The sequence below is a fragment of the Ambystoma mexicanum genome, chromosome 5q (assembly GCF_040938575.1).
Source record: "Ambystoma mexicanum isolate Mex_15411 chromosome 5q, UKY_AmexF1_1, whole genome shotgun sequence".
Classification (NCBI taxonomy): domain Eukaryota; kingdom Metazoa; phylum Chordata; class Amphibia; order Caudata; family Ambystomatidae; genus Ambystoma; species Ambystoma mexicanum.
The window spans coordinates 1,273,948,981-1,273,969,434 of record NC_090933.1 but is presented as its reverse complement, the minus strand read 5'-3'; the positions used below and the strand labels follow the sequence as shown (position 1 = coordinate 1,273,969,434).

Here is a 20,454-nt window from a genome sequence, read left to right as displayed (position 1 = left end):
GCCCAACCCCTGCCCTCTTGCTCGCAACTCATACTTACCTGGCAGGGGAGCATCTGTGATCAACAAGGCAGATCTCCCAGGGTGAGGCTCATCCATTGCACATCGGATTTGCTGACCCCTGCGATGTCCCCAAATGCGGGATACTCGACTGCATTATTTCTGGTAGTGGGGGACTGCGTTCGCGCTATCCCCTGATTTATTGGTCAAAGAAAGAAAAAGTTTAGTGTGCAGAGTCAGCTTGTTTACACACGGAGCCCCTGGTCTTGCAGCAGAGTTTCTTAAGTCACGTGTGTGAGTAGGTAGCCTCTGAATGTTGCTGCAGTCCAGAGGGCCAGCATTCACTGGAGGGGTCAAGTGCACAGGCGCCTAGCACCGATCGGGCACGATCGGGCGTTGCCTTCACGGCGTTGCCGTGTCCTGCTGGGGAGCACCCCACCCAAGACGCTCTTGTTAAGCGGGGTGGCCTGTCGGCTCAGGAGGGCCATGGGCCCTGGGGGCCGACAGGCCAGTGGGCGCACTGCACCAGGCCTGCTCGCTATCCGACTGGGCCTGCAGGCTGGGGGCCAGGCCGGAATGTATGCAAATCTCGGGCGGAGCAGGGCCTGATGGGAGAAAGGACCTGTGCTGCAATGTGCCTCTTCTGCTGAGCTCTGCCTGCCGGAGCTTCCCCCTGAACGTGGGACAGGCAGCTCTGCAGGCGCTCGGGGCTTCCGGGAGGGCTGGGGCTGGGTCAGGGCCTGCCTTCTCACCCTCGCTTAGCGGGGATTCCAGAACAGGCCCAACCCCTGCCCTCTTGCTCGCAACTCATACTTACCTGGCAGGGGAGCATCTGTGATCAACAAGGCAGATCTCCCAGGGTGAGGCTCATCCATTGCACATCGGATTTGCTGACCCCTGCGATGTCCCCAAATGCGGGATACTCGACTGCATTATTTCTGGTAGTGGGGGACTGCGTTCGCGCTATCCCCTGATTTATTGGTCAAAGAAAGAAAAAGTTTAGTGTGCAGAGTCAGCTTGTTTACACACGGAGCCCCTGGTCTTGCAGCAGAGTTTCTTAAGTCACGTGTGTGAGTAGGTAGCCTCTGAATGTTGCTGCAGTCCAGAGGGCCAGCATTCACTGGAGGGGTCAAGTGCACAGGCGCCTAGCACCGATCGGGCACGATCGGGCGTTGCCTTCACGGCGTTGCCGTGTCCTGCTGGGGAGCACCCCACCCAAGACGCTCTTGTTAAGCGGGGTGGCCTGTCGGCTCAGGAGGGCCATGGGCCCTGGGGGCCGACAGGCCAGTGGGCGCACTGCACCAGGCCTGCTCGCTATCCGACTGGGCCTGCAGGCTGGGGGCCAGGCCGGAATGTATGCAAATCTCGGGCGGAGCAGGGCCTGATGGGAGAAAGGACCTGTGCTGCAATGTGCCTCTTCTGCTGAGCTCTGCCTGCCGGAGCTTCCCCCTGAACGTGGGACAGGCAGCTCTGCAGGCGCTCGGGGCTTCCGGGAGGGCTGGGGCTGGGTCAGGGCCTGCCTTCTCACCCTCGCTTAGCGGGGATTCCAGAACAGGCCCAACCCCTGCCCTCTTGCTCGCAACTCATACTTACCTGGCAGGGGAGCATCTGTGATCAACAAGGCAGATCTCCCAGGGTGAGGCTCATCCATTGCACATCGGATTTGCTGACCCCTGCGATGTCCCCAAATGCGGGATACTCGACTGCATTATTTCTGGTAGTGGGGGACTGCGTTCGCGCTATCCCCTGATTTATTGGTCAAAGAAAGAAAAAGTTTAGTGTGCAGAGTCAGCTTGTTTACACACGGAGCCCCTGGTCTTGCAGCAGAGTTTCTTAAGTCACGTGTGTGAGTAGGTAGCCTCTGAATGTTGCTGCAGTCCAGAGGGCCAGCATTCACTGGAGGGGTCAAGTGCACAGGCGCCTAGCACCGATCGGGCACGATCGGGCGTTGCCTTCACGGCGTTGCCGTGTCCTGCTGGGGAGCACCCCACCCAAGACGCTCTTGTTAAGCGGGGTGGCCTGTCGGCTCAGGAGGGCCATGGGCCCTGGGGGCCGACAGGCCAGTGGGCGCACTGCACCAGGCCTGCTCGCTATCCGACTGGGCCTGCAGGCTGGGGGCCAGGCCGGAATGTATGCAAATCTCGGGCGGAGCAGGGCCTGATGGGAGAAAGGACCTGTGCTGCAATGTGCCTCTTCTGCTGAGCTCTGCCTGCCGGAGCTTCCCCCTGAACGTGGGACAGGCAGCTCTGCAGGCGCTCGGGGCTTCCGGGAGGGCTGGGGCTGGGTCAGGGCCTGCCTTCTCACCCTCGCTTAGCGGGGATTCCAGAACAGGCCCAACCCCTGCCCTCTTGCTCGCAACTCATACTTACCTGGCAGGGGAGCATCTGTGATCAACAAGGCAGATCTCCCAGGGTGAGGCTCATCCATTGCACATCGGATTTGCTGACCCCTGCGATGTCCCCAAATGCGGGATACTCGACTGCATTATTTCTGGTAGTGGGGGACTGCGTTCGCGCTATCCCCTGATTTATTGGTCAAAGAAAGAAAAAGTTTAGTGTGCAGAGTCAGCTTGTTTACACACGGAGCCCCTGGTCTTGCAGCAGAGTTTCTTAAGTCACGTGTGTGAGTAGGTAGCCTCTGAATGTTGCTGCAGTCCAGAGGGCCAGCATTCACTGGAGGGGTCAAGTGCACAGGCGCCTAGCACCGATCGGGCACGATCGGGCGTTGCCTTCACGGCGTTGCCGTGTCCTGCTGGGGAGCACCCCACCCAAGACGCTCTTGTTAAGCGGGGTGGCCTGTCGGCTCAGGAGGGCCATGGGCCCTGGGGGCCGACAGGCCAGTGGGCGCACTGCACCAGGCCTGCTCGCTATCCGACTGGGCCTGCAGGCTGGGGGCCAGGCCGGAATGTATGCAAATCTCGGGCGGAGCAGGGCCTGATGGGAGAAAGGACCTGTGCTGCAATGTGCCTCTTCTGCTGAGCTCTGCCTGCCGGAGCTTCCCCCTGAACGTGGGACAGGCAGCTCTGCAGGCGCTCGGGGCTTCCGGGAGGGCTGGGGCTGGGTCAGGGCCTGCCTTCTCACCCTCGCTTAGCGGGGATTCCAGAACAGGCCCAACCCCTGCCCTCTTGCTCGCAACTCATACTTACCTGGCAGGGGAGCATCTGTGATCAACAAGGCAGATCTCCCAGGGTGAGGCTCATCCATTGCACATCGGATTTGCTGACCCCTGCGATGTCCCCAAATGCGGGATACTCGACTGCATTATTTCTGGTAGTGGGGCACTGCGTTCGCGCTATCCCCTGATTTATTGGTCAAAGAAAGAAAAAGTTTAGTGTGCAGAGTCAGCTTGTTTACACACGGAGCCCCTGGTCTTGCAGCAGAGTTTCTTAAGTCACGTGTGTGAGTAGGTAGCCTCTGAATGTTGCTGCAGTCCAGAGGGCCAGCATTCACTGGAGGGGTCAAGTGCACAGGCGCCTAGCACCGATCGGGCACGATCGGGCGTTGCCTTCACGGCGTTGCCGTGTCCTGCTGGGGAGCACCCCACCCAAGACGCTCTTGTTAAGCGGGGTGGCCTGTCGGCTCAGGAGGGCCATGGGCCCTGGGGGCCGACAGGCCAGTGGGCGCACTGCACCAGGCCTGCTCGCTATCCGACTGGGCCTGCAGGCTGGGGGCCAGGCCGGAATGTATGCAAATCTCGGGCGGAGCAGGGCCTGATGGGAGAAAGGACCTGTGCTGCAATGTGCCTCTTCTGCTGAGCTCTGCCTGCCGGAGCTTCCCCCTGAACGTGGGACAGGCAGCTCTGCAGGCGCTCGGGGCTTCCGGGAGGGCTGGGGCTGGGTCAGGGCCTGCCTTCTCACCCTCGCTTAGCGGGGATTCCAGAACAGGCCCAACCCCTGCCCTCTTGCTCGCAACTCATACTTACCTGGCAGGGGAGCATCTGTGATCAACAAGGCAGATCTCCCAGGGTGAGGCTCATCCATTGCACATCGGATTTGCTGACCCCTGCGATGTCCCCAAATGCGGGATACTCGACTGCATTATTTCTGGTAGTGGGGGACTGCGTTCGCGCTATCCCCTGATTTATTGGTCAAAGAAAGAAAAAGTTTAGTGTGCAGAGTCAGCTTGTTTACACACGGAGCCCCTGGTCTTGCAGCAGAGTTTCTTAAGTCACGTGTGTGAGTAGGTAGCCTCTGAATGTTGCTGCAGTCCAGAGGGCCAGCATTCACTGGAGGGGTCAAGTGCACAGGCGCCTAGCACCGATCGGGCACGATCGGGCGTTGCCTTCACGGCGTTGCCGTGTCCTGCTGGGGAGCACCCCACCCAAGACGCTCTTGTTAAGCGGGGTGGCCTGTCGGCTCAGGAGGGCCATGGGCCCTGGGGGCCGACAGGCCAGTGGGCGCACTGCACCAGGCCTGCTCGCTATCCGACTGGGCCTGCAGGCTGGGGGCCAGGCCGGAATGTTTGCAAATCTCGGGCGGAGCAGGGCCTGATGGGAGAAAGGACCTGTGCTGCAATGTGCCTCTTCTGCTGAGCTCTGCCTGCCGGAGCTTCCCCCTGAACGTGGGACAGGCAGCTCTGCAGGCGCTCGGGGCTTCCGGGAGGGCTGGGGCTGGGTCAGGGCCTGCCTTCTCACCCTCGCTTAGCGGGGATTCCAGAACAGGCCCAACCCCTGCCCTCTTGCTCGCAACTCATACTTACCTGGCAGGGGAGCATCTGTGATCAACAAGGCAGATCTCCCAGGGTGAGGCTCATCCATTGCACATCGGATTTGCTGACCCCTGCGATGTCCCCAAATGCGGGATACTCGACTGCATTATTTCTGGTAGTGGGGGACTGCGTTCGCGCTATCCCCTGATTTATTGGTCAAAGAAAGAAAAAGTTTAGTGTGCAGAGTCAGCTTGTTTACACACGGAGCCCCTGGTCTTGCAGCAGAGTTTCTTAAGTCACGTGTGTGAGTAGGTAGCCTCTGAATGTTGCTGCAGTCCAGAGGGCCAGCATTCACTGGAGGGGTCAAGTGCACAGGCGCCTAGCACCGATCGGGCACGATCGGGCGTTGCCTTCACGGCGTTGCCGTGTCCTGCTGGGGAGCACCCCACCCAAGACGCTCTTGTTAAGCGGGGTGGCCTGTCGGCTCAGGAGGGCCATGGGCCCTGGGGGCCGACAGGCCAGTGGGCGCACTGCACCAGGCCTGCTCGCTATCCGACTGGGCCTGCAGGCTGGCGGCCAGGCCGGAATTTATGCAAATCTCGTGCGGAGCAGGGCCTGATGGGAGAAAGGACCTGTGCTGCAATGTGCCTCTTCTGCTGAGCTCTGCCTGCCGGAGCTTCCCCCTGAACGTGGGACAGGCAGCTCTGCAGGCGCTCGGGGCTTCCGGGAGGGCTAGGGCTGGGTCAGGGCCTGCCTTCTCACCCTCGCTTAGCGGGGATTCCAGAACAGGCCCAACCCCTGCCCTCTTGCTCGCAACTCATACTTACCTGGCAGGGGAGCATCTGTGATCAACAAGGCAGATCTCCCAGGGTGAGGCTCATCCATTGCACATCGGATTTGCTGACCCCTGCGATGTCCCCAAATGCGGGATACTCGACTGCATTATTTCTGGTAGTGGGAGACTGCGTTCGCGCTATCCCCTGATTTATTGGTCAAAGAAAGAAAAAGTTTAGTGTGCAGAGTCAGCTTGTTTACACACGGAGCCCCTGGTCTTGCAGCAGAGTTTCTTAAGTCACGTGTGTGAGTAGGTAGCCTCTGAATGTTGCTGCAGTCCAGAGGGCCAGCATTCACTGGAGGGGTCAAGTGCACAGGCGCCTAACCCCAGACTTGTGCGCCCCATGATATCAGGGGCCCCAGTAGTTCTTGAAGCCGCCCTGCCCCGCCCCGCCCGGGCTCTGTTATCACGGCCAGGCCCTCCAACCTTAAGAAGTCCCATCCAGCTCCTGGGGATTGGGGGGGGGGGGGGTTCACTGGCTACCAGCTGCCGCCGGCCCCGTCCGAGCACCAATCGGGCACGATCGGGCGTTGCCTTCACGGCGTTGCCGTGTCCTGCTGGGGAGCACCCCACCCAAGACGCTCTTGTTAAGCGGGGTGGCCTGTCGGCTCAGGAGGGCCATGGGCCCTGGGGGCCGACAGGCCAGTGGGCGCACTGCACCAGGCCTGCTCGCTATCCGACTGGGCCTGCAGGCTGGGGGCCAGGCCGGAATGTATGCAAATCTCGGGCGGAGCAGGGCCTGATGGGAGAAAGGACCTGTGCTGCAATGTGCCTCTTCTGCTGAGCTCTGCCTGCCGGAGCTTCCCCCTGAACGTGGGACAGGCAGCTCTGCAGGCGCTCGGGGCTTCCGGGAGGGCTGGGGCTGGGTCAGGGCCTGCCTTCTCACCCTCGCTTAGCGGGGATTCCAGAACAGGCCCAACCCCTGCCCTCTTGCTCGCAACTCATACTTACCTGGCAGGGGAGCATCTGTGATCAACAAGGCAGATCTCCCAGGGTGAGGCTCATCCATTGCACATCGGATTTGCTGACCCCTGCGATGTCCCCAAATGCGGGATACTCGACTGCATTATTTCTGGTAGTGGGGGACTGCGTTCGCGCTATCCCCTGATTTATTGGTCAAAGAAAGAAAAAGTTTAGTGTGCAGAGTCAGCTTGTTTACACACGGAGCCCCTGGTCTTGCAGCAGAGTTTCTTAAGTCACGTGTGTGAGTAGGTAGCCTCTGAATGTTGCTGCAGTCCAGAGGGCCAGCATTCACTGGAGGGGTCAAGTGCACAGGCGCCTAGCACCGATCGGGCACGATCGGGCGTTGCCTTCACGGCGTTGCCGTGTCCTGCTGGGGAGCACCCCACCCAAGACGCTCTTGTTAAGCGGGGTGGCCTGTCGGCTCAGGAGGGCCATGGGCCCTGGGGGCCGACAGGCCAGTGGGCGCACTGCACCAGGCCTGCTCGCTATCCGACTGGGCCTGCAGGCTGGGGGCCAGGCCGGAATGTATGCAAATCTCGGGCGGAGCAGGGCCTGATGGGAGAAAGGACCTGTGCTGCAATGTGCCTCTTCTGCTGAGCTCTGCCTGCCGGAGCTTCCCCCTGAACGTGGGACAGGCAGCTCTGCAGGCGCTCGGGGCTTCCGGGAGGGCTGGGGCTGGGTCAGGGCCTGCCTTCTCACCCTCGCTTAGCGGGGATTCCAGAACAGGCCCAACCCCTGCCCTCTTGCTCGCAACTCATACTTACCTGGCAGGGGAGCATCTGTGATCAACAAGGCAGATCTCCCAGGGTGAGGCTCATCCATTGCACATCGGATTTGCTGACCCCTGCGATGTCCCCAAATGCGGGATACTCGACTGCATTATTTCTGGTAGTGGGGGACTGCGTTCGCGCTATCCCCTGATTTATTGGTCAAAGAAAGAAAAAGTTTAGTGTGCAGAGTCAGCTTGTTTACACACGGAGCCCCTGGTCTTGCAGCAGAGTTTCTTAAGTCACGTGTGTGAGTAGGTAGCCTCTGAATGTTGCTGCAGTCCAGAGGGCCAGCATTCACTGGAGGGGTCAAGTGCACAGGCGCCTAGCACCGATCGGGCACGATCGGGCGTTGCCTTCACGGCGTTGCCGTGTCCTGCTGGGGAGCACCCCACCCAAGACGCTCTTGTTAAGCGGGGTGGCCTGTCGGCTCAGGAGGGCCATGGGCCCTGGGGGCCGACAGGCCAGTGGGCGCACTGCACCAGGCCTGCTCGCTATCCGACTGGGCCTGCAGGCTGGGGGCCAGGCCGGAATGTATGCAAATCTCGGGCGGAGCAGGGCCTGATGGGAGAAAGGACCTGTGCTGCAATGTGCCTCTTCTGCTGAGCTCTGCCTGCCGGAGCTTCCCCCTGAACGTGGGACAGGCAGCTCTGCAGGCGCTCGGGGCTTCCGGGAGGGCTGGGGCTGGGTCAGGGCCTGCCTTCTCACCCTCGCTTAGCGGGGATTCCAGAACAGGCCCAACCCCTGCCCTCTTGCTCGCAACTCATACTTACCTGGCAGGGGAGCATCTGTGATCAACAAGGCAGATCTCCCAGGGTGAGGCTCATCCATTGCACATCGGATTTGCTGACCCCTGCGATGTCCCCAAATGCGGGATACTCGACTGCATTATTTCTGGTAGTGGGGCACTGCGTTCGCGCTATCCCCTGATTTATTGGTCAAAGAAAGAAAAAGTTTAGTGTGCAGAGTCAGCTTGTTTACACACGGAGCCCCTGGTCTTGCAGCAGAGTTTCTTAAGTCACGTGTGTGAGTAGGTAGCCTCTGAATGTTGCTGCAGTCCAGAGGGCCAGCATTCACTGGAGGGGTCAAGTGCACAGGCGCCTAGCACCGATCGGGCACGATCGGGCGTTGCCTTCACGGCGTTGCCGTGTCCTGCTGGGGAGCACCCCACCCAAGACGCTCTTGTTAAGCGGGGTGGCCTGTCGGCTCAGGAGGGCCATGGGCCCTGGGGGCCGACAGGCCAGTGGGCGCACTGCACCAGGCCTGCTCGCTATCCGACTGGGCCTGCAGGCTGGGGGCCAGGCCGGAATGTATGCAAATCTCGGGCGGAGCAGGGCCTGATGGGAGAAAGGACCTGTGCTGCAATGTGCCTCTTCTGCTGAGCTCTGCCTGCCGGAGCTTCCCCCTGAACGTGGGACAGGCAGCTCTGCAGGCGCTCGGGGCTTCCGGGAGGGCTGGGGCTGGGTCAGGGCCTGCCTTCTCACCCTCGCTTAGCGGGGATTCCAGAACAGGCCCAACCCCTGCCCTCTTGCTCGCAACTCATACTTACCTGGCAGGGGAGCATCTGTGATCAACAAGGCAGATCTCCCAGGGTGAGGCTCATCCATTGCACATCGGATTTGCTGACCCCTGCGATGTCCCCAAATGCGGGATACTCGACTGCATTATTTCTGGTAGTGGGGGACTGCGTTCGCGCTATCCCCTGATTTATTGGTCAAAGAAAGAAAAAGTTTAGTGTGCAGAGTCAGCTTGTTTACACACGGAGCCCCTGGTCTTGCAGCAGAGTTTCTTAAGTCACGTGTGTGAGTAGGTAGCCTCTGAATGTTGCTGCAGTCCAGAGGGCCAGCATTCACTGGAGGGGTCAAGTGCACAGGCGCCTAGCACCGATCGGGCACGATCGGGCGTTGCCTTCACGGCGTTGCCGTGTCCTGCTGGGGAGCACCCCACCCAAGACGCTCTTGTTAAGCGGGGTGGCCTGTCGGCTCAGGAGGGCCATGGGCCCTGGGGGCCGACAGGCCAGTGGGCGCACTGCACCAGGCCTGCTCGCTATCCGACTGGGCCTGCAGGCTGGGGGCCAGGCCGGAATGTATGCAAATCTCGGGCGGAGCAGGGCCTGATGGGAGAAAGGACCTGTGCTGCAATGTGCCTCTTCTGCTGAGCTCTGCCTGCCGGAGCTTCCCCCTGAACGTGGGACAGGCAGCTCTGCAGGCGCTCGGGGCTTCCGGGAGGGCTGGGGCTGGGTCAGGGCCTGCCTTCTCACCCTCGCTTAGCGGGGATTCCAGAACAGGCCCAACCCCTGCCCTCTTGCTCGCAACTCATACTTACCTGGCAGGGGAGCATCTGTGATCAACAAGGCAGATCTCCCAGGGTGAGGCTCATCCATTGCACATCGGATTTGCTGACCCCTGCGATGTCCCCAAATGCGGGATACTCGACTGCATTATTTCTGGTAGTGGGGGACTGCGTTCGCGCTATCCCCTGATTTATTGGTCAAAGAAAGAAAAAGTTTAGTGTGCAGAGTCAGCTTGTTTACACACGGAGCCCCTGGTCTTGCAGCAGAGTTTCTTAAGTCACGTGTGTGAGTAGGTAGCCTCTGAATGTTGCTGCAGTCCAGAGGGCCAGCATTCACTGGAGGGGTCAAGTGCACAGGCGCCTAGCACCGATCGGGCACGATCGGGCGTTGCCTTCACGGCGTTGCCGTGTCCTGCTGGGGAGCACCCCACCCAAGACGCTCTTGTTAAGCGGGGTGGCCTGTCGGCTCAGGAGGGCCATGGGCCCTGGGGGCCGACAGGCCAGTGGGCGCACTGCACCAGGCCTGCTCGCTATCCGACTGGGCCTGCAGGCTGGGGGCCAGGCCGGAATGTATGCAAATCTCGGGCGGAGCAGGGCCTGATGGGAGAAAGGACCTGTGCTGCAATGTGCCTCTTCTGCTGAGCTCTGCCTGCCGGAGCTTCCCCCTGAACGTGGGACAGGCAGCTCTGCAGGCGCTCGGGGCTTCCGGGAGGGCTGGGGCTGGGTCAGGGCCTGCCTTCTCACCCTCGCTTAGCGGGGATTCCAGAACAGGCCCAACCCCTGCCCTCTTGCTCGCAACTCATACTTACCTGGCAGGGGAGCATCTGTGATCAACAAGGCAGATCTCCCAGGGTGAGGCTCATCCATTGCACATCGGATTTGCTGACCCCTGCGATGTCCCCAAATGCGGGATACTCGACTGCATTATTTCTGGTAGTGGGGGACTGCGTTCGCGCTATCCCCTGATTTATTGGTCAAAGAAAGAAAAAGTTTAGTGTGCAGAGTCAGCTTGTTTACACACGGAGCCCCTGGTCTTGCAGCAGAGTTTCTTAAGTCACGTGTGTGAGTAGGTAGCCTCTGAATGTTGCTGCAGTCCAGAGGGCCAGCATTCACTGGAGGGGTCAAGTGCACAGGCGCCTAGCACCGATCGGGCACGATCGGGCGTTGCCTTCACGGCGTTGCCGTGTCCTGCTGGGGAGCACCCCACCCAAGACGCTCTTGTTAAGCGGGGTGGCCTGTCGGCTCAGGAGGGCCATGGGCCCTGGGGGCCGACAGGCCAGTGGGCGCACTGCACCAGGCCTGCTCGCTATCCGACTGGGCCTGCAGGCTGGGGGCCAGGCCGGAATGTATGCAAATCTCGGGCGGAGCAGGGCCTGATGGGAGAAAGGACCTGTGCTGCAATGTGCCTCTTCTGCTGAGCTCTGCCTGCCGGAGCTTCCCCCTGAACGTGGGACAGGCAGCTCTGCAGGCGCTCGGGGCTTCCGGGAGGGCTGGGGCTGGGTCAGGGCCTGCCTTCTCACCCTCGCTTAGCGGGGATTCCAGAACAGGCCCAACCCCTGCCCTCTTGCTCGCAACTCATACTTACCTGGCAGGGGAGCATCTGTGATCAACAAGGCAGATCTCCCAGGGTGAGGCTCATCCATTGCACATCGGATTTGCTGACCCCTGCGATGTCCCCAAATGCGGGATACTCGACTGCATTATTTCTGGTAGTGGGGCACTGCGTTCGCGCTATCCCCTGATTTATTGGTCAAAGAAAGAAAAAGTTTAGTGTGCAGAGTCAGCTTGTTTACACACGGAGCCCCTGGTCTTGCAGCAGAGTTTCTTAAGTCACGTGTGTGAGTAGGTAGCCTCTGAATGTTGCTGCAGTCCAGAGGGCCAGCATTCACTGGAGGGGTCAAGTGCACAGGCGCCTAGCACCGATCGGGCACGATCGGGCGTTGCCTTCACGGCGTTGCCGTGTCCTGCTGGGGAGCACCCCACCCAAGACGCTCTTGTTAAGCGGGGTGGCCTGTCGGCTCAGGAGGGCCATGGGCCCTGGGGGCCGACAGGCCAGTGGGCGCACTGCACCAGGCCTGCTCGCTATCCGACTGGGCCTGCAGGCTGGGGGCCAGGCCGGAATGTATGCAAATCTCGGGCGGAGCAGGGCCTGATGGGAGAAAGGACCTGTGCTGCAATGTGCCTCTTCTGCTGAGCTCTGCCTGCCGGAGCTTCCCCCTGAACGTGGGACAGGCAGCTCTGCAGGCGCTCGGGGCTTCCGGGAGGGCTGGGGCTGGGTCAGGGCCTGCCTTCTCACCCTCGCTTAGCGGGGATTCCAGAACAGGCCCAACCCCTGCCCTCTTGCTCGCAACTCATACTTACCTGGCAGGGGAGCATCTGTGATCAACAAGGCAGATCTCCCAGGGTGAGGCTCATCCATTGCACATCGGATTTGCTGACCCCTGCGATGTCCCCAAATGCGGGATACTCGACTGCATTATTTCTGGTAGTGGGGGACTGCGTTCGCGCTATCCCCTGATTTATTGGTCAAAGAAAGAAAAAGTTTAGTGTGCAGAGTCAGCTTGTTTACACACGGAGCCCCTGGTCTTGCAGCAGAGTTTCTTAAGTCACGTGTGTGAGTAGGTAGCCTCTGAATGTTGCTGCAGTCCAGAGGGCCAGCATTCACTGGAGGGGTCAAGTGCACAGGCGCCTAGCACCGATCGGGCACGATCGGGCGTTGCCTTCACGGCGTTGCCGTGTCCTGCTGGGGAGCACCCCACCCAAGACGCTCTTGTTAAGCGGGGTGGCCTGTCGGCTCAGGAGGGCCATGGGCCCTGGGGGCCGACAGGCCAGTGGGCGCACTGCACCAGGCCTGCTCGCTATCCGACTGGGCCTGCAGGCTGGGGGCCAGGCCGGAATGTTTGCAAATCTCGGGCGGAGCAGGGCCTGATGGGAGAAAGGACCTGTGCTGCAATGTGCCTCTTCTGCTGAGCTCTGCCTGCCGGAGCTTCCCCCTGAACGTGGGACAGGCAGCTCTGCAGGCGCTCGGGGCTTCCGGGAGGGCTGGGGCTGGGTCAGGGCCTGCCTTCTCACCCTCGCTTAGCGGGGATTCCAGAACAGGCCCAACCCCTGCCCTCTTGCTCGCAACTCATACTTACCTGGCAGGGGAGCATCTGTGATCAACAAGGCAGATCTCCCAGGGTGAGGCTCATCCATTGCACATCGGATTTGCTGACCCCTGCGATGTCCCCAAATGCGGGATACTCGACTGCATTATTTCTGGTAGTGGGGGACTGCGTTCGCGCTATCCCCTGATTTATTGGTCAAAGAAAGAAAAAGTTTAGTGTGCAGAGTCAGCTTGTTTACACACGGAGCCCCTGGTCTTGCAGCAGAGTTTCTTAAGTCACGTGTGTGAGTAGGTAGCCTCTGAATGTTGCTGCAGTCCAGAGGGCCAGCATTCACTGGAGGGGTCAAGTGCACAGGCGCCTAACCCCAGACTTGTGCGCCCCATGATATCAGGGGCCCCAGTAGTTCTTGAAGCCGCCCTGCCCCGCCCCGCCCGGGCTCTGTTATCACGGCCAGGCCCTCCAACCTTAAGAAGTCCCATCCAGCTCCTGGGGATTGGGGGGGGGGGGGGTTCACTGGCTACCAGCTGCCGCCGGCCCCGTCCGAGCACCAATCGGGCACGATCGGGCGTTGCCTTCACGGCGTTGCCGTGTCCTGCTGGGGAGCACCCCACCCAAGACGCTCTTGTTAAGCGGGGTGGCCTGTCGGCTCAGGAGGGCCATGGGCCCTGGGGGCCGACAGGCCAGTGGGCGCACTGCACCAGGCCTGCTCGCTATCCGACTGGGCCTGCAGGCTGGGGGCCAGGCCGGAATGTATGCAAATCTCGGGCGGAGCAGGGCCTGATGGGAGAAAGGACCTGTGCTGCAATGTGCCTCTTCTGCTGAGCTCTGCCTGCCGGAGCTTCCCCCTGAACGTGGGACAGGCAGCTCTGCAGGCGCTCGGGGCTTCCGGGAGGGCTGGGGCTGGGTCAGGGCCTGCCTTCTCACCCTCGCTTAGCGGGGATTCCAGAACAGGCCCAACCCCTGCCCTCTTGCTCGCAACTCATACTTACCTGGCAGGGGAGCATCTGTGATCAACAAGGCAGATCTCCCAGGGTGAGGCTCATCCATTGCACATCGGATTTGCTGACCCCTGCGATGTCCCCAAATGCGGGATACTCGACTGCATTATTTCTGGTAGTGGGGCACTGCGTTCGCGCTATCCCCTGATTTATTGGTCAAAGAAAGAAAAAGTTTAGTGTGCAGAGTCAGCTTGTTTACACACGGAGCCCCTGGTCTTGCAGCAGAGTTTCTTAAGTCACGTGTGTGAGTAGGTAGCCTCTGAATGTTGCTGCAGTCCAGAGGGCCAGCATTCACTGGAGGGGTCAAGTGCACAGGCGCCTAGCACCGATCGGGCACGATCGGGCGTTGCCTTCACGGCGTTGCCGTGTCCTGCTGGGGAGCACCCCACCCAAGACGCTCTTGTTAAGCGGGGTGGCCTGTCGGCTCAGGAGGGCCATGGGCCCTGGGGGCCGACAGGCCAGTGGGCGCACTGCACCAGGCCTGCTCGCTATCCGACTGGGCCTGCAGGCTGGGGGCCAGGCCGGAATGTATGCAAATCTCGGGCGGAGCAGGGCCTGATGGGAGAAAGGACCTGTGCTGCAATGTGCCTCTTCTGCTGAGCTCTGCCTGCCGGAGCTTCCCCCTGAACGTGGGACAGGCAGCTCTGCAGGCGCTCGGGGCTTCCGGGAGGGCTGGGGCTGGGTCAGGGCCTGCCTTCTCACCCTCGCTTAGCGGGGATTCCAGAACAGGCCCAACCCCTGCCCTCTTGCTCGCAACTCATACTTACCTGGCAGGGGAGCATCTGTGATCAACAAGGCAGATCTCCCAGGGTGAGGCTCATCCATTGCACATCGGATTTGCTGACCCCTGCGATGTCCCCAAATGCGGGATACTCGACTGCATTATTTCTGGTAGTGGGGGACTGCGTTCGCGCTATCCCCTGATTTATTGGTCAAAGAAAGAAAAAGTTTAGTGTGCAGAGTCAGCTTGTTTACACACGGAGCCCCTGGTCTTGCAGCAGAGTTTCTTAAGTCACGTGTGTGAGTAGGTAGCCTCTGAATGTTGCTGCAGTCCAGAGGGCCAGCATTCACTGGAGGGGTCAAGTGCACAGGCGCCTAGCACCGATCGGGCACGATCGGGCGTTGCCTTCACGGCGTTGCCGTGTCCTGCTGGGGAGCACCCCACCCAAGACGCTCTTGTTAAGCGGGGTGGCCTGTCGGCTCAGGAGGGCCATGGGCCCTGGGGGCCGACAGGCCAGTGGGCGCACTGCACCAGGCCTGCTCGCTATCCGACTGGGCCTGCAGGCTGGGGGCCAGGCCGGAATGTATGCAAATCTCGGGCGGAGCAGGGCCTGATGGGAGAAAGGACCTGTGCTGCAATGTGCCTCTTCTGCTGAGCTCTGCCTGCCGGAGCTTCCCCCTGAACGTGGGACAGGCAGCTCTGCAGGCGCTCGGGGCTTCCGGGAGGGCTGGGGCTGGGTCAGGGCCTGCCTTCTCACCCTCGCTTAGCGGGGATTCCAGAACAGGCCCAACCCCTGCCCTCTTGCTCGCAACTCATACTTACCTGGCAGGGGAGCATCTGTGATCAACAAGGCAGATCTCCCAGGGTGAGGCTCATCCATTGCACATCGGATTTGCTGACCCCTGCGATGTCCCCAAATGCGGGATACTCGACTGCATTATTTCTGGTAGTGGGGGACTGCGTTCGCGCTATCCCCTGATTTATTGGTCAAAGAAAGAAAAAGTTTAGTGTGCAGAGTCAGCTTGTTTACACACGGAGCCCCTGGTCTTGCAGCAGAGTTTCTTAAGTCACGTGTGTGAGTAGGTAGCCTCTGAATGTTGCTGCAGTCCAGAGGGCCAGCATTCACTGGAGGGGTCAAGTGCACAGGCGCCTAGCACCGATCGGGCACGATCGGGCGTTGCCTTCACGGCGTTGCCGTGTCCTGCTGGGGAGCACCCCACCCAAGACGCTCTTGTTAAGCGGGGTGGCCTGTCGGCTCAGGAGGGCCATGGGCCCTGGGGGCCGACAGGCCAGTGGGCGCACTGCACCAGGCCTGCTCGCTATCCGACTGGGCCTGCAGGCTGGCGGCCAGGCCGGAATTTATGCAAATCTCGTGCGGAGCAGGGCCTGATGGGAGAAAGGACCTGTGCTGCAATGTGCCTCTTCTGCTGAGCTCTGCCTGCCGGAGCTTCCCCCTGAACGTGGGACAGGCAGCTCTGCAGGCGCTCGGGGCTTCCGGGAGGGCTAGGGCTGGGTCAGGGCCTGCCTTCTCACCCTCGCTTAGCGGGGATTCCAGAACAGGCCCAACCCCTGCCCTCTTGCTCGCAACTCATACTTACCTGGCAGGGGAGCATCTGTGATCAACAAGGCAGATCTCCCAGGGTGAGGCTCATCCATTGCACATCGGATTTGCTGACCCCTGCGATGTCCCCAAATGCGGGATACTCGACTGCATTATTTCTGGTAGTGGGGGACTGCGTTCGCGCTATCCCCTGATTTATTGGTCAAAGAAAGAAAAAGTTTAGTGTGCAGAGTCAGCTTGTTTACACACGGAGCCCCTGGTCTTGCAGCAGAGTTTCTTAAGTCACGTGTGTGAGTAGGTAGCCTCTGAATGTTGCTGCAGTCCAGAGGGCCAGCATTCACTGGAGGGGTCAAGTGCACAGGCGCCTAACCCCAGACTTGTGCGCCCCATGATATCAGGGGCCCCAGTAGTTCTTGAAGCCGCCCTGCCCCGCCCCGCCCGGGCTCTGTTATCACGGCCAGGCCCTCCAACCTTAAGAAGTCCCATCCAGCTCCTGGGGATTGGGGGGGGGGGGGTTCACTGGCTACCAGCTGCCGCCGGCCCCGTCCGAGCACCAATCGGGCACGATCGGGCGTTGCCTTCACGGCGTTGCCGTGTCCTGCTGGGGAGCACCCCACCCAAGACGCTCTTGTTAAGCGGGGTGGCCTGTCGGCTCAGGAGGGCCATGGGCCCTGGGGGCCGACAGGCCAGTGGGCGCACTGCACCAGGCCTGCTCGCTATCCGACTGGGCCTGCAGGCTGGGGGCCAGGCCGGAATGTATGCAAATCTCGGGCGGAGCAGGGCCTGATGGGAGAAAGGACCTGTGCTGCAATGTGCCTCTTCTGCTGAGCTCTGCCTGCCGGAGCTTCCCCCTGAACGTGGGACAGGCAGCTCTGCAGGCGCTCGGGGCTTCCGGGAGGGCTGGGGCTGGGTCAGGGCCTGCCTTCTCACCCTCGCTTAGCGGGGATTCCAGAACAGGCCCAACCCCTGCCCTCTTGCTCGCAACTCATACTTACCTGGCAGGGGAGCATCTGTGATCAACAAGGCAGATCTCCCAGGGTGAGGCTCATCCATTGCACATCGGATTTGCTGACCCCTGCGATGTCCCCAAATGCGGGATACTCGACTGCATTATTTCTGGTAGTGGGGGACTGCGTTCGCGCTATCCCCTGATTTATTGGTCAAAGAAAGAAAAAGTTTAGTGTGCAGAGTCAGCTTGTTTACACACGGAGCCCCTGGTCTTGCAGCAGAGTTTCTTAAGTCACGTGTGTGAGTAGGTAGCCTCTGAATGTTGCTGCAGTCCAGAGGGCCAGCATTCACTGGAGGGGTCAAGTGCACAGGCGCCTAGCACCGATCGGGCACGATCGGGCGTTGCCTTCACGGCGTTGCCGTGTCCTGCTGGGGAGCACCCCACCCAAGACGCTCTTGTTAAGCGGGGTGGCCTGTCGGCTCAGGAGGGCCATGGGCCCTGGGGGCCGACAGGCCAGTGGGCGCACTGCACCAGGCCTGCTCGCTATCCGACTGGGCCTGCAGGCTGGGGGCCAGGCCGGAATGTATGCAAATCTCGGGCGGAGCAGGGCCTGATGGGAGAAAGGACCTGTGCTGCAATGTGCCTCTTCTGCTGAGCTCTGCCTGCCGGAGCTTCCCCCTGAACGTGGGACAGGCAGCTCTGCAGGCGCTCGGGGCTTCCGGGAGGGCTGGGGCTGGGTCAGGGCCTGCCTTCTCACCCTCGCTTAGCGGGGATTCCAGAACAGGCCCAACCCCTGCCCTCTTGCTCGCAACTCATACTTACCTGGCAGGGGAGCATCTGTGATCAACAAGGCAGATCTCCCAGGGTGAGGCTCATCCATTGCACATCGGATTTGCTGACCCCTGCGATGTCCCCAAATGCGGGATACTCGACTGCATTATTTCTGGTAGTGGGGGACTGCGTTCGCGCTATCCCCTGATTTATTGGTCAAAGAAAGAAAAAGTTTAGTGTGCAGAGTCAGCTTGTTTACACACGGAGCCCCTGGTCTTGCAGCAGAGTTTCTTAAGTCACGTGTGTGAGTAGGTAGCCTCTGAATGTTGCTGCAGTCCAGAGGGCCAGCATTCACTGGAGGGGTCAAGTGCACAGGCGCCTAGCACCGATCGGGCACGATCGGGCGTTGCCTTCACGGCGTTGCCGTGTCCTGCTGGGGAGCACCCCACCCAAGACGCTCTTGTTAAGCGGGGTGGCCTGTCGGCTCAGGAGGGCCATGGGCCCTGGGGGCCGACAGGCCAGTGGGCGCACTGCACCAGGCCTGCTCGCTATCCGACTGGGCCTGCAGGCTGGGGGCCAGGCCGGAATGTATGCAAATCTCGGGCGGAGCAGGGCCTGATGGGAGAAAGGACCTGTGCTGCAATGTGCCTCTTCTGCTGAGCTCTGCCTGCCGGAGCTTCCCCCTGAACGTGGGACAGGCAGCTCTGCAGGCGCTCGGGGCTTCCGGGAGGGCTGGGGCTGGGTCAGGGCCTGCCTTCTCACCCTCGCTTAGCGGGGATTCCAGAACAGGCCCAACCCCTGCCCTCTTGCTCGCAACTCATACTTACCTGGCAGGGGAGCATCTGTGATCAACAAGGCAGATCTCCCAGGGTGAGGCTCATCCATTGCACATCGGATTTGCTGACCCCTGCGATGTCCCCAAATGCGGGATACTCGACTGCATTATTTCTGGTAGTGGGGCACTGCGTTCGCGCTATCCCCTGATTTATTGGTCAAAGAAAGAAAAAGTTTAGTGTGCAGAGTCAGCTTGTTTACACACGGAGCCCCTGGTCTTGCAGCAGAGTTTCTTAAGTCACGTGTGTGAGTAGGTAGCCTCTGAATGTTGCTGCAGTCCAGAGGGCCAGCATTCACTGGAGGGGTCAAGTGCACAGGCGCCTAGCACCGATCGGGCACGATCGGGCGTTGCCTTCACGGCGTTGCCGTGTCCTGCTGGGGAGCACCCCACCCAAGACGCTCTTGTTAAGCGGGGTGGCCTGTCGGCTCAGGAGGGCCATGGGCCCTGGGGGCCGACAGGCCAGTGGGCGCACTGCACCAGGCCTGCTCGCTATCCGACTGGGCCTGCAGGCTGGGGGCCAGGCCGGAATGTATGCAAATCTCGGGCGGAGCAGGGCCTGATGGGAGAAAGGACCTGTGCTGCAATGTGCCTCTTCTGCTGAGCTCTGCCTGCCGGAGCTTCCCCCTGAACGTGGGACAGGCAGCTCTGCAGGCGCTCGGGGCTTCCGGGAGGGCTGGGGCTGGGTCAGGGCCTGCCTTCTCACCCTCGCTTAGCGGGGATTCCAGAACAGGCCCAACCCCTGCCCTCTTGCTCGCAACTCATACTTACCTGGCAGGGGAGCATCTGTGATCAACAAGGCAGATCTCCCAGGGTGAGGCTCATCCATTGCACATCGGATTTGCTGACCCCTGCGATGTCCCCAAATGCGGGATACTCGACTGCATTATTTCTGGTAGTGGGGGACTGCGTTCGCGCTATCCCCTGATTTATTGGTCAAAGAAAGAAAAAGTTTAGTGTGCAGAGTCAGCTTGTTTACACACGGAGCCCCTGGTCTTGCAGCAGAGTTTCTTAAGTCACGTGTGTGAGTAGGTAGCCTCTGAATGTTGCTGCAGTCCAGAGGGCCAGCATTCACTGGAGGGGTCAAGTGCACAGGCGCCTAGCACCGATCGGGCACGATCGGGCGTTGCCTTCACGGCGTTGCCGTGTCCTGCTGGGGAGCACCCCACCCAAGACGCTCTTGTTAAGCGGGGTGGCCTGTCGGCTCAGGAGGGCCATGGGCCCTGGGGGCCGACAGGCCAGTGGGCGCACTGCACCAGGCCTGCTCGCTATCCGACTGGGCCTGCAGGCTGGGGGCCAGGCCGGAATGTATGCAAATCTCGGGCGGAGCAGGGCCTGATGGGAGAAAGGACCTGTGCTGCAATGTGCCTCTTCTGCTGAGCTCTGCCTGCCGGAGCTTCCCCCTGAACGTGGGACAGGCAGCTCTGCAGGCGCTCGGGGCTTCCGGGAGGGCTGGGGCTGGGTCAGGGCCTGCCTTCTCACCCTCGCTTAGCGGGGATTCCAGAACAGGCCCAACCCCTGCCCTCTTGCTCGCAACTCATACTTACCTGGCAGGGGAGCATCTGTGATCAACAAGGCAGATCTCCCAGGGTGAGGCTCATCCATTGCACATCGGATTTGCTGACCCCTGCGATGTCCCCAAATGCGGGATACTCGACTGCATTATTTCTGGTAGTGGGGGACTGCGTTCGCGCTATCCCCTGATTTATTGGTCAAAGAAAGAAAAAGTTTAGTGTGCAGAGTCAGCTTGTTTACACACGGAGCCCCTGGTCTTGCAGCAGAGTTTCTTAAGTCACGTGTGTGAGTAGGTAGCCTCTGAATGTTGCTGCAGTCCAGAGGGCCAGCATTCACTGGAGGGGTCAAGTGCACAGGCGCCTAGCACCGATCGGGCACGATCGGGCGTTGCCTTCACGGCGTTGCCGTGTCCTGCTGGGGAGCACCCCACCCAAGACGCTCTTGTTAAGCGGGGTGGCCTGTCGGCTCAGGAGGGCCATGGGCCCTGGGGGCCGACAGGC

General features: G+C 60.8%; 26 non-coding genes across 26 annotated transcripts; all 26 read left to right on the top strand.

Annotated features, from left to right (window-relative positions):
- The first annotated feature begins 30 nt into the window (after positions 1 to 30).
- Positions 31 to 194, top strand: LOC138499105 (U1 spliceosomal RNA). The gene has a single exon (XR_011279141.1). It is a non-coding gene; the product is annotated as a U1 spliceosomal RNA (small nuclear RNA).
- Positions 195 to 806: 612 nt separating this feature from the next.
- On the top strand, positions 807 to 970 carry LOC138499104 (U1 spliceosomal RNA). Its single transcript, XR_011279140.1, has one exon. It is a non-coding gene; the product is annotated as a U1 spliceosomal RNA (small nuclear RNA).
- Positions 971 to 1,582: 612 nt separating this feature from the next.
- Positions 1,583 to 1,746, top strand: LOC138499103 (U1 spliceosomal RNA). Its single transcript, XR_011279139.1, has one exon. It is a non-coding gene; the product is annotated as a U1 spliceosomal RNA (small nuclear RNA).
- A 612-nt stretch (positions 1,747 to 2,358) lies between these two features.
- LOC138499102 (U1 spliceosomal RNA) lies at positions 2,359 to 2,522 on the top strand. Its single transcript, XR_011279138.1, has one exon. It is a non-coding gene; the product is annotated as a U1 spliceosomal RNA (small nuclear RNA).
- A 612-nt stretch (positions 2,523 to 3,134) lies between these two features.
- LOC138498921 (U1 spliceosomal RNA) lies at positions 3,135 to 3,298 on the top strand. Its single transcript, XR_011279013.1, has one exon. It is a non-coding gene; the product is annotated as a U1 spliceosomal RNA (small nuclear RNA).
- Positions 3,299 to 3,910: 612 nt separating this feature from the next.
- LOC138499100 (U1 spliceosomal RNA) lies at positions 3,911 to 4,074 on the top strand. Its single transcript, XR_011279136.1, has one exon. It is a non-coding gene; the product is annotated as a U1 spliceosomal RNA (small nuclear RNA).
- Positions 4,075 to 4,686: 612 nt separating this feature from the next.
- On the top strand, positions 4,687 to 4,850 carry LOC138499099 (U1 spliceosomal RNA). The gene has a single exon (XR_011279135.1). It is a non-coding gene; the product is annotated as a U1 spliceosomal RNA (small nuclear RNA).
- A 612-nt stretch (positions 4,851 to 5,462) lies between these two features.
- LOC138498933 (U1 spliceosomal RNA) lies at positions 5,463 to 5,626 on the top strand. The gene has a single exon (XR_011279024.1). It is a non-coding gene; the product is annotated as a U1 spliceosomal RNA (small nuclear RNA).
- Positions 5,627 to 6,421: 795 nt separating this feature from the next.
- On the top strand, positions 6,422 to 6,585 carry LOC138499098 (U1 spliceosomal RNA). Its single transcript, XR_011279134.1, has one exon. It is a non-coding gene; the product is annotated as a U1 spliceosomal RNA (small nuclear RNA).
- Positions 6,586 to 7,197: 612 nt separating this feature from the next.
- On the top strand, positions 7,198 to 7,361 carry LOC138499097 (U1 spliceosomal RNA). Its single transcript, XR_011279133.1, has one exon. It is a non-coding gene; the product is annotated as a U1 spliceosomal RNA (small nuclear RNA).
- Positions 7,362 to 7,973: 612 nt separating this feature from the next.
- Positions 7,974 to 8,137, top strand: LOC138498920 (U1 spliceosomal RNA). Its single transcript, XR_011279012.1, has one exon. It is a non-coding gene; the product is annotated as a U1 spliceosomal RNA (small nuclear RNA).
- Positions 8,138 to 8,749: 612 nt separating this feature from the next.
- On the top strand, positions 8,750 to 8,913 carry LOC138499096 (U1 spliceosomal RNA). Its single transcript, XR_011279132.1, has one exon. It is a non-coding gene; the product is annotated as a U1 spliceosomal RNA (small nuclear RNA).
- A 612-nt stretch (positions 8,914 to 9,525) lies between these two features.
- On the top strand, positions 9,526 to 9,689 carry LOC138499094 (U1 spliceosomal RNA). The gene has a single exon (XR_011279131.1). It is a non-coding gene; the product is annotated as a U1 spliceosomal RNA (small nuclear RNA).
- Positions 9,690 to 10,301: 612 nt separating this feature from the next.
- Positions 10,302 to 10,465, top strand: LOC138499093 (U1 spliceosomal RNA). Its single transcript, XR_011279130.1, has one exon. It is a non-coding gene; the product is annotated as a U1 spliceosomal RNA (small nuclear RNA).
- A 612-nt stretch (positions 10,466 to 11,077) lies between these two features.
- LOC138498918 (U1 spliceosomal RNA) lies at positions 11,078 to 11,241 on the top strand. Its single transcript, XR_011279011.1, has one exon. It is a non-coding gene; the product is annotated as a U1 spliceosomal RNA (small nuclear RNA).
- Positions 11,242 to 11,853: 612 nt separating this feature from the next.
- LOC138499092 (U1 spliceosomal RNA) lies at positions 11,854 to 12,017 on the top strand. Its single transcript, XR_011279129.1, has one exon. It is a non-coding gene; the product is annotated as a U1 spliceosomal RNA (small nuclear RNA).
- A 612-nt stretch (positions 12,018 to 12,629) lies between these two features.
- LOC138499091 (U1 spliceosomal RNA) lies at positions 12,630 to 12,793 on the top strand. The gene has a single exon (XR_011279128.1). It is a non-coding gene; the product is annotated as a U1 spliceosomal RNA (small nuclear RNA).
- A 795-nt stretch (positions 12,794 to 13,588) lies between these two features.
- On the top strand, positions 13,589 to 13,752 carry LOC138498917 (U1 spliceosomal RNA). The gene has a single exon (XR_011279010.1). It is a non-coding gene; the product is annotated as a U1 spliceosomal RNA (small nuclear RNA).
- A 612-nt stretch (positions 13,753 to 14,364) lies between these two features.
- On the top strand, positions 14,365 to 14,528 carry LOC138499090 (U1 spliceosomal RNA). The gene has a single exon (XR_011279127.1). It is a non-coding gene; the product is annotated as a U1 spliceosomal RNA (small nuclear RNA).
- A 612-nt stretch (positions 14,529 to 15,140) lies between these two features.
- Positions 15,141 to 15,304, top strand: LOC138499088 (U1 spliceosomal RNA). The gene has a single exon (XR_011279125.1). It is a non-coding gene; the product is annotated as a U1 spliceosomal RNA (small nuclear RNA).
- Positions 15,305 to 15,916: 612 nt separating this feature from the next.
- On the top strand, positions 15,917 to 16,080 carry LOC138499087 (U1 spliceosomal RNA). Its single transcript, XR_011279124.1, has one exon. It is a non-coding gene; the product is annotated as a U1 spliceosomal RNA (small nuclear RNA).
- A 794-nt stretch (positions 16,081 to 16,874) lies between these two features.
- On the top strand, positions 16,875 to 17,038 carry LOC138499086 (U1 spliceosomal RNA). Its single transcript, XR_011279123.1, has one exon. It is a non-coding gene; the product is annotated as a U1 spliceosomal RNA (small nuclear RNA).
- Positions 17,039 to 17,650: 612 nt separating this feature from the next.
- On the top strand, positions 17,651 to 17,814 carry LOC138499074 (U1 spliceosomal RNA). Its single transcript, XR_011279118.1, has one exon. It is a non-coding gene; the product is annotated as a U1 spliceosomal RNA (small nuclear RNA).
- Positions 17,815 to 18,426: 612 nt separating this feature from the next.
- On the top strand, positions 18,427 to 18,590 carry LOC138498916 (U1 spliceosomal RNA). Its single transcript, XR_011279009.1, has one exon. It is a non-coding gene; the product is annotated as a U1 spliceosomal RNA (small nuclear RNA).
- A 612-nt stretch (positions 18,591 to 19,202) lies between these two features.
- On the top strand, positions 19,203 to 19,366 carry LOC138499071 (U1 spliceosomal RNA). The gene has a single exon (XR_011279117.1). It is a non-coding gene; the product is annotated as a U1 spliceosomal RNA (small nuclear RNA).
- Positions 19,367 to 19,978: 612 nt separating this feature from the next.
- On the top strand, positions 19,979 to 20,142 carry LOC138499070 (U1 spliceosomal RNA). Its single transcript, XR_011279116.1, has one exon. It is a non-coding gene; the product is annotated as a U1 spliceosomal RNA (small nuclear RNA).
- The last annotated feature ends 312 nt before the right edge of the window (positions 20,143 to 20,454 follow it).